Here is a 7895-nt window from a genome sequence, read left to right as displayed (position 1 = left end):
AATTGGAGAAAAGGAAGGGCTTCATGGTTAGCCAACATTTTGGCCCTAACCTTTCAAGGTCAGTGAAGACTCAGGACATAGGAGAACCTGTACTGTAACAACATGTAACTCAGTTGTGCTCCAAATTTTCTGATCAAGAAGATTATGGAGCCACAGAGAAATATGTTCAATGACCTAAAGTGAGCCTGGGGAGAGTCACATGGAGAGAAAAATCGTTTTCTCAAGCTTTCACAGAGACCAAATTGGTCAAGCAACGGCCGTGACTCATCCTCATGTCAGACACTGACAAATGGATGTACAAAAGGCGGTACAGGGCTACAGGATAAATCCTGAGAGTACTTGGCTGACCTTACCAGATACAAAAGTTACATTTCTGAATATATAGGTCTTGCTATATCTTGGTCTTAACCATCCAGCAGAAAAGTATAAAAATGAGGTATATAAAGTAAATCCATATTAATATGCTGAGCTGTAAAAGGCTCAAGTCAATAACTTCTGAGGATAACCCACTAATATTATAGACTGCTAGACAGTGTTAGATTGTTTAGTTGAATTCAAAAACCTATAGTATTTAGATGCCAATAGAATATTCACCTCTGACAGGACAAAAAGTAAATAAATAAAATAAAATAAAGGTTGAGAGTGTAGATCAGAATATTATTTAGCATGTGCAATACTTAGCACTGGAAAAAAGCAAGCAACCAAAATTAGGCTAAAGTTTAAGGTTCAAAGCTTAAATAATGAGATTGTACATGAATAAAATCAAATTTTGTGTTTCCTGATCAACTGTACTAGCCAGAATTAAGTGTTTTGGCTTTTCCAATTTCTATCTATGTCAGGAAAGAAAGTACCATGAGCCTGGGCTAAGAATTATTAACTCTACAGATCTGTACGCCAGACCCTGTACATAGGAATCTGTCACTTATGCTTCCTATAAGGAGAAGTTAAAAGCAATTTTTTATAAGTGTATTTGAATCAACTGTATCAGAAGCTCCAGTTGTGCTGGGATGGACATTTTAGCCCAGCATATCCACACAGAACGTTTTTTCTTTATTTTGTTATAATGTCCAACTTGTTCTGAGAAGATTTCCATCTAACACAGGTGTCAGATCAGATGACAAGGTAGTAGCTGACACTGATCTTCCCACATGCCACAAATTTATGAGCTTAACAACCACATTCACAGCTAAAGGATCTATTTGTGGGTATCTGTTATCTTTTTTTCTTCTTACAATCTCTCAAATTGCTCTGTCTTCATTTTTGTCTGAGATAGTGGAGGTGAGCAGAGTGATCTGCGACAGTGACTGTAGTTTGCTTTTCCTACATGGAGCAATTAAAGAATGGTGCCATGGAAGGTAACTCAGATGTGTGTTTGCAAAAGGCCAGTGTCCTCACTCATTTCTTTCTGGTGTTTCACAGAGCATAGAGTTTTTGGTGTATATTTGTCAAACTAAGCAAATGAGGTCTGAATAATTTTCTCAGTGAAGACATGGTACATGGACAAGAAAAGGTATCCTAACCAGCATCTAAGACTAAAGCTTTTCTAATCAGAAGTGAGGAAAGACAGAGACCCAGTGGCCAATAGTTAATTGAAGCCAGAGGAAGGAAGACCCAGTAGAAAAATATGGAGGCATCAAGAGATAGATCAGATAAAGAACCAGGAGACAGAGCAATGAAGAGTTCTCCAAAGACAGGAATTGAGCTGGGCCTTCAACTCAAGATGAGGAAGAGGCTTTCCTGGTAGAGGGAAAGTGGGGTGGACAGTTTGTCCATGTGGCTACCCAAATTATCAGAAATGAAGATAAAACTCCAGGTAAGACAAAAGATGTAACATAGAAACAGGACCAGGTAGGCAGTAACTGCTGGATAATATAAGCCTAGAAGGGGTATCATAAGAGAGCAGGAAAAATAGCACTAAAGAAGCCCTGAAAATCTAAATTCTGAGCCCTATCTTCCAAATCCATAGTCCCTCAGAAAGAAACATTGTGTACTCTAGAAAATATAGAGGAGCAGGATTCTCAGGGAAGAACCAAGAGGACAAAGAAGCATTCAGTGACTACATTAAGAAGGCTATGGCAACATGTATAGAACAAGGTTTGAGAATGTCCACAGAAAGGTCTTGAGTGGAATACCAGGGAGGTATGAATCAGTACACTGGTGGGCCTTGTGCGTTGTATGGTGACTTAGGACAACAAAGATGCAAGCCATGATGAGACCAATGGCCTTTATTCATCTCCAACAACTCTGCTTGCAAAATCAATGAAATGGGACCATATAAAATTACCAGTAGTTCTATAACTTTGACCTGCAGAAACAAAAATTACATATGGCTCAACCTAATATATCTAGCATAATAACCCATACTTCATCTTTACATTAGCAGCACATGGTTTATGAAACTGTAGAAGGTATAGACAGCAAAAATTAAACTTCCTAATCCCCAGTCCTCAGCCACCAAGCTAGAAGCTTCTGAGAAATCAACAAAGGGAAAAGATGCTCTCGTAATACCTCTTCTCTTAATATCCTACAGCAATATAAGTTGGCCCCTACATGATAGTACTGCTACCTTTGACTCACATGCCCCAATACAAAGATTTATAGGACTTTTGGTCAGTTTCAAGCTGTAAACCCCACATATAAAAAATAAATTTGTATTGCTTTTGTTAAGTCCCTCTTCTGCTCAAAACTCTACTCCTTATTGCCATCATCAAGGACAATCCCAAGCTCTTCAGTGCAATATGTAAGGCTCACCACAACACAGTGGCTACCATCTTCCACAACCCCACTCCACCTCACTCCCTCATGCTCCCAAGTCTCATCATCTTCTAAGGCCTGCAGTCCACATCTACCACCACACCTAACTTGATCTCACTAGTTTACACTGAAAGCTCTGTTCTCTGAAGCACTAGCCATTCGTTAAACCAAAATTTAGCACCAATGCTGTGACCTGAGCCTAGCATGTGGGTGCAAAACATCTGGTCTCACCTGCCACACAACTTAGCTAATTGCTACTTTATCTTAGTAGGTGTGAACATTTTCCCTCTTAAATAAATTGTAAGTGCCCCCAAAGACAGAGACCATCCATAATGTAAACTCTCCTGCTTTATCTTAATACAGAAAGTGTGCACTGAAGATTTGGAAGCAGGGCTGGGGAGATAGCTCAGCGGTCTAAGCACCTGCCTGGCAAGTGCAAGGACCTAGGTTCTATCCCTGGTACTGTGTGCCATGCCAGCCCCGTGCTGTGTAGGCCACCAAAGACAGGCATGGTGGCTCACGCCTATAATCCTAGTGCTGGGGAAAATGACACAGGAGGATCACTGTTAGTCTGAGCTGTGTAGCAAGACCCTGTACCAATTAAATAAATGTATCTTTAAAAAAAAGATTTGGGAGCAATTAAAGACCAAAATTTGTATGCCCAACACAAATATCTAGTCTCAGTCCCAGCTTTTGCTGTCAATAACTGAATGGCATTACTTTTAGCACCAATAATCATCATACAACAGACCACCTGTCAGGTGTGGTGATGCACACCTGTAATCCCAGCATTCAGGAGGCTGAGGCAGGGAGATCCCCTTGAGTTTAAGGTCAACTTAAGCTATATAGTGAGTTCATGGTCAGCATGAGCTACACAGAAAGATGCTGTCTTGTTCTTGGATAGGAATAACCAATACAGTGAGAATGGCCATGTTTCCAAAACTGTTATACAGATTTAGTATAATCCCAATTAAAATACCAATAGCATGTCTCAGAGAACTAGAGAAAACAATCCTAGAATTTATATGAAACCAGAAGAGATCTAGAATAGCAAAAGCAATATAGGCAACAAAAGCAAGGCAGGGAACATCACAATCCCTGATGTAAAACTACACTACAAAACTACTGTGATAACACATGGAAAAAAATAGACCCAAGGACCAGTGGAACAGAATAAAAATATAGAAACAACTCCAAATACACTTAAGCACCTTATCTTTGACAAAGAAGTCAAATAGTTTCACTGGAAGAAAGCTTCTTTAATAAATGCCTTTTTAATGCCAAAGATTAAACCTGGGTCCATATTTCTCACCAGGCACCAAGCTAAAGTTAAAATGGACCAAAAATCTAAATATTAAAACAGATGCACCAAATAAATAAATAAATAAATAAAACAGAAGCACTTAATCTGCTGGAAGATAGAATAGGTAAAACTCTGGAAGACACAGGTGTAGACTAAGACTTTATCAACAAAACACTGATAATATAGGAAATATTACAAAGAATCAACAACTGGGATCACATCATATTGAAAAGGTTATGCACAGCAGAAGAATGAGGGAAAATTTTCCCAGCTATTCCTCAGTCAAGGAATTAATATCTAGACTATGTAAAGAGCTAAAGAAACCCAGCCCCCAAATTTAAAGATCCAATCCAAAAACAGACATCTTGAATGAGTAACACTTCTCATATGAATAAGTATGAACAGCAAATACATGAAAAAATGTTCAACATCACTGGTCATTTGAGGAATGCAAATTATAACAACAGTGAGATTCCATGTCACTCCAGAAGGAATGGCCGTCATGAAGAAATCAACCAATAACAAATGCTGGAGGAGCTTTTGGGGTGAAGGAACCTTTCTCTCCTGATGGTGGGAGTATAAATTGATGCAATCCCTATGGAAATCAGGAATGAGATACCTCGAAGGTGTTTATAGCAGAAAAATTTTGGAAACAGCCCATATGCCCACCAACAGATGAATGGATAAAGAAAAGTGTGGTTTTCATATACAATGGACTATCACTCTGCATTAGAGAATGATAAACTTGAGATAGTCTTGGGTAAACGGATGTACCTTGAGAACATAATTTTAAGTTAAATAAATCAGACACATACATTTAAATAACACATTATTTCTCTTGTGTGAAAAACCCGGTGTAAAGAAGGACCAAAATGGAGTATAGGTACTGGGAAGTAGCAAGAAAATGTTCAAATAAGAAGGGTAACAAAGGAGGGGTGAGAGCAAAGGGAAGGAATAAATATGGATAAAAAATAAAAAAGAATAATAATGGAAGGAAAACAATAAAAACAAATTTTATAAGTGGAAAGGAAAAGTTAAAGGGATGAGAAAAAATTAAGATATATTAAGTACAAGTACAAATTGTCTATGATGGATTATGTATATCAAAAATGCACCAAAAAGATTATAAAAAATCAAAATCTACTTTATGCATGTTAAAAAAACAGACTTCCTATGTAAATTAAACAAATGAAGTGAAAAGAAAACATGATCACAGACATCCATGTTCCCAAGGACATGTGCCAAGATAGCATTTATAAAGAACAACTAACATGGGTAGGGAAGGGCAGACTGCTTCTGCATGCAAGAAAGCTTCATGTAGGATCATGCAGACTTACAATCTTCAGCACGTGGAAAAACAAGTTTTTTCCAGCACCATTTATAAAAGGGACTTTCTTTCAGTGAGTATGTTTGGCTCCTTTGTCAAAACTAAAGTAGCTGAGTGTATTTGGGGTAGTGCCTGCATCTTCTATTCTGTTCTACTGATCCTCGGGCCTGATGTGTGTGTGTGTGTGTGTGTGTGTGTGTGTGTGTGTGTGTGTGTGTGTTGCAGTTTTTTGCCATTATCATGCTGATTTTATCAAAGTAGCTTTGTAGTATAATTTCAGGTCTGGGATTGTGATCTCCTCCAACTTGTCTTTGTTGCCCAGAATTGCTTTTGCTATTCTAGGTCTCTTCTCATTCTAAATGAATTTTAGGGATGTTTTCTCTAAGTCTGTAAAGTATGATAATGATAATTTTAGGGATTTAATTAATCTGTATAGTAATTTTGGGAGTATGGCTATTTTCAATATGTTGGTTCTTCTTATCCAAGAGCAAGAGATATCTTTCCATTTTCTGACATCCTCTTTGATATCCTTTTTTAGGGTACTGTAACTTTACTATACAGATCTTTTACATCCTTTGTTAGATTGATTCCTATTTCATTTTTTTTTTCAGATGGCATTGTGAAGGATGTGTTTTCCCTAATTTTTCTCTCTGTAAGTTTGATGCTTGTGTTCAGGAATGCTACTGATTTTTGAGTGTTGACTTTGTATCCTGCTATACTATTGAATTTGGATATTAAACTCTACAAGCAACAAAAGAAATCACCAACAGAGTGAAAAGATAACCCACAGAGTGGGAAAAAATTATAGTTGTCTGACCTTCAGGCAAAGGACTTCTATCTAGGACATATATAGACTTAAAAAAAAATCAGATCCCCCAAATTCAAAGACCCATTCCAAAAATGGACATCTGAGGTAATACACATTTCTCAGATGAAAAAATCTGAATGGCAAATAAATAAATGAAAAAATGTTCAACATCACTGGTTATTCAAGAAATGCAAATTAAAATAACACTGAGGTGTCGTCTCACCTCAAAAACAACGACTATCATCAAAAAATCAGCTGATCACAAATGCAGGTGTGGCCGCAGGGGAAAAGGAACCCTTCTCTACTCTTTGTGGGATTGAAGACTGGTGCAACTAATGTAGAAATCAGTGTGGAGATTTCTCAACACACTAGGATTAGAGGTCCCATTCAATCCCACTAACCCCAAGAATTGAAAACATCATAGCACAGTGACATACGTGTAGTGATGTTTATAGTGGCACATTTGTAATAGCTAGATCCTGAAAACAATACAAATGCTCACCAACTGAGGAGTGGATATAAAAGACTTTTTATATATATAATGGACTACTACTCTGCCATAAAGAAGGATAAAATGGAGACTTTTATAGGTAAATGGCTGCAACCTGAAACCGCAGTCATAAGTGAAATGAATCAGATCCATATGTGCCAGCATTGTATTTTTCACTAATGTGAGAAACTGAACAAGTAAATGCGATCTAAAATATGCAATAGATATTGTGAATTAGGAAGAAACTGTTCAGTCTACGGCCATACCACCCTGAACGCGCCCGATCTTGTTTGATCTCGGAAGCTAAGCAGGGACAGGCCTGGTTAGTACTTGGATGGGAGGAACAAACTGTTCAAAAGAAACGGCAAACTAACGGGGTAAAGAGGAAAGGAAGAAAGGGAAAAATAAGAAATATGTATTTATGCACAAGATAGTTAAGATAGTTATACAGCTAATTACTGTTAGTTCACTGAAAAGAAAACTGTGTTAATATTGTTTGGAAAAGATATCATGCCTATATTTTGTACGCTACTATGAAAACAATAATACACAATGTATTAATTATTGTAATTCTCCTAGTAACCTGTTTTGAAACTGTTTCATTGTTATTCTTATTTTTTTCTCTTTTTTTTTGGATTATCTTTTTCTTTTCTTTTCTTTTTTTTTTTTTTTTTTTTTTTTTTTTTTTTTTTTTTTTTTTTTTTTTTTTTTTTTTGCTCAGGGTCTCACTACATAGCCCACATTAGTAGTGATCCTCCTGATTTCTGCCTCCCAAGTGCTGGGATTACAGGCGCGCGCCACCGTGCCCGGACTCCATCGCCGGCTCAGCGCACCCGAAGGTGGGGCCGGCGCGGCAGGCGGAGCCAGGTATTGAACCCTGGCCCCTGAGCTTATCTAAACAAGCGCTTAGTCCGCTGAGCTATACCGCCGGCCCTTATTTTTTTTCTCTTTAAAATAAAAAAATAATAAAAGAAAACACTAGAATTGTGCAAAGAATGCTGAACACTTTCTCAAGACCTCATTGAATGCCAGCCCTACCAGGCTCTTTCTCACCAGCTGTGTGTCCCCAAGCATATCACATAACCCCTCTGAACCTCTGTTTTCTTGCCAACCAAACAGCAGTGATGTTTTGTTCATGCTAATGGTGTCTAACACCCTGCTTGATCTAAGTGGGCACACCAAATGTGCTTTTACCCCCACTCTAAAAGAAAAT

This window comes from Octodon degus, unplaced genomic scaffold (assembly GCF_000260255.1).
Source record: "Octodon degus isolate 3935 unplaced genomic scaffold, OctDeg1.0 scaffold00071, whole genome shotgun sequence".
In the NCBI taxonomy this organism is placed as follows: domain Eukaryota; kingdom Metazoa; phylum Chordata; class Mammalia; order Rodentia; family Octodontidae; genus Octodon; species Octodon degus.
This window is presented reverse-complemented; position numbering follows the sequence as displayed.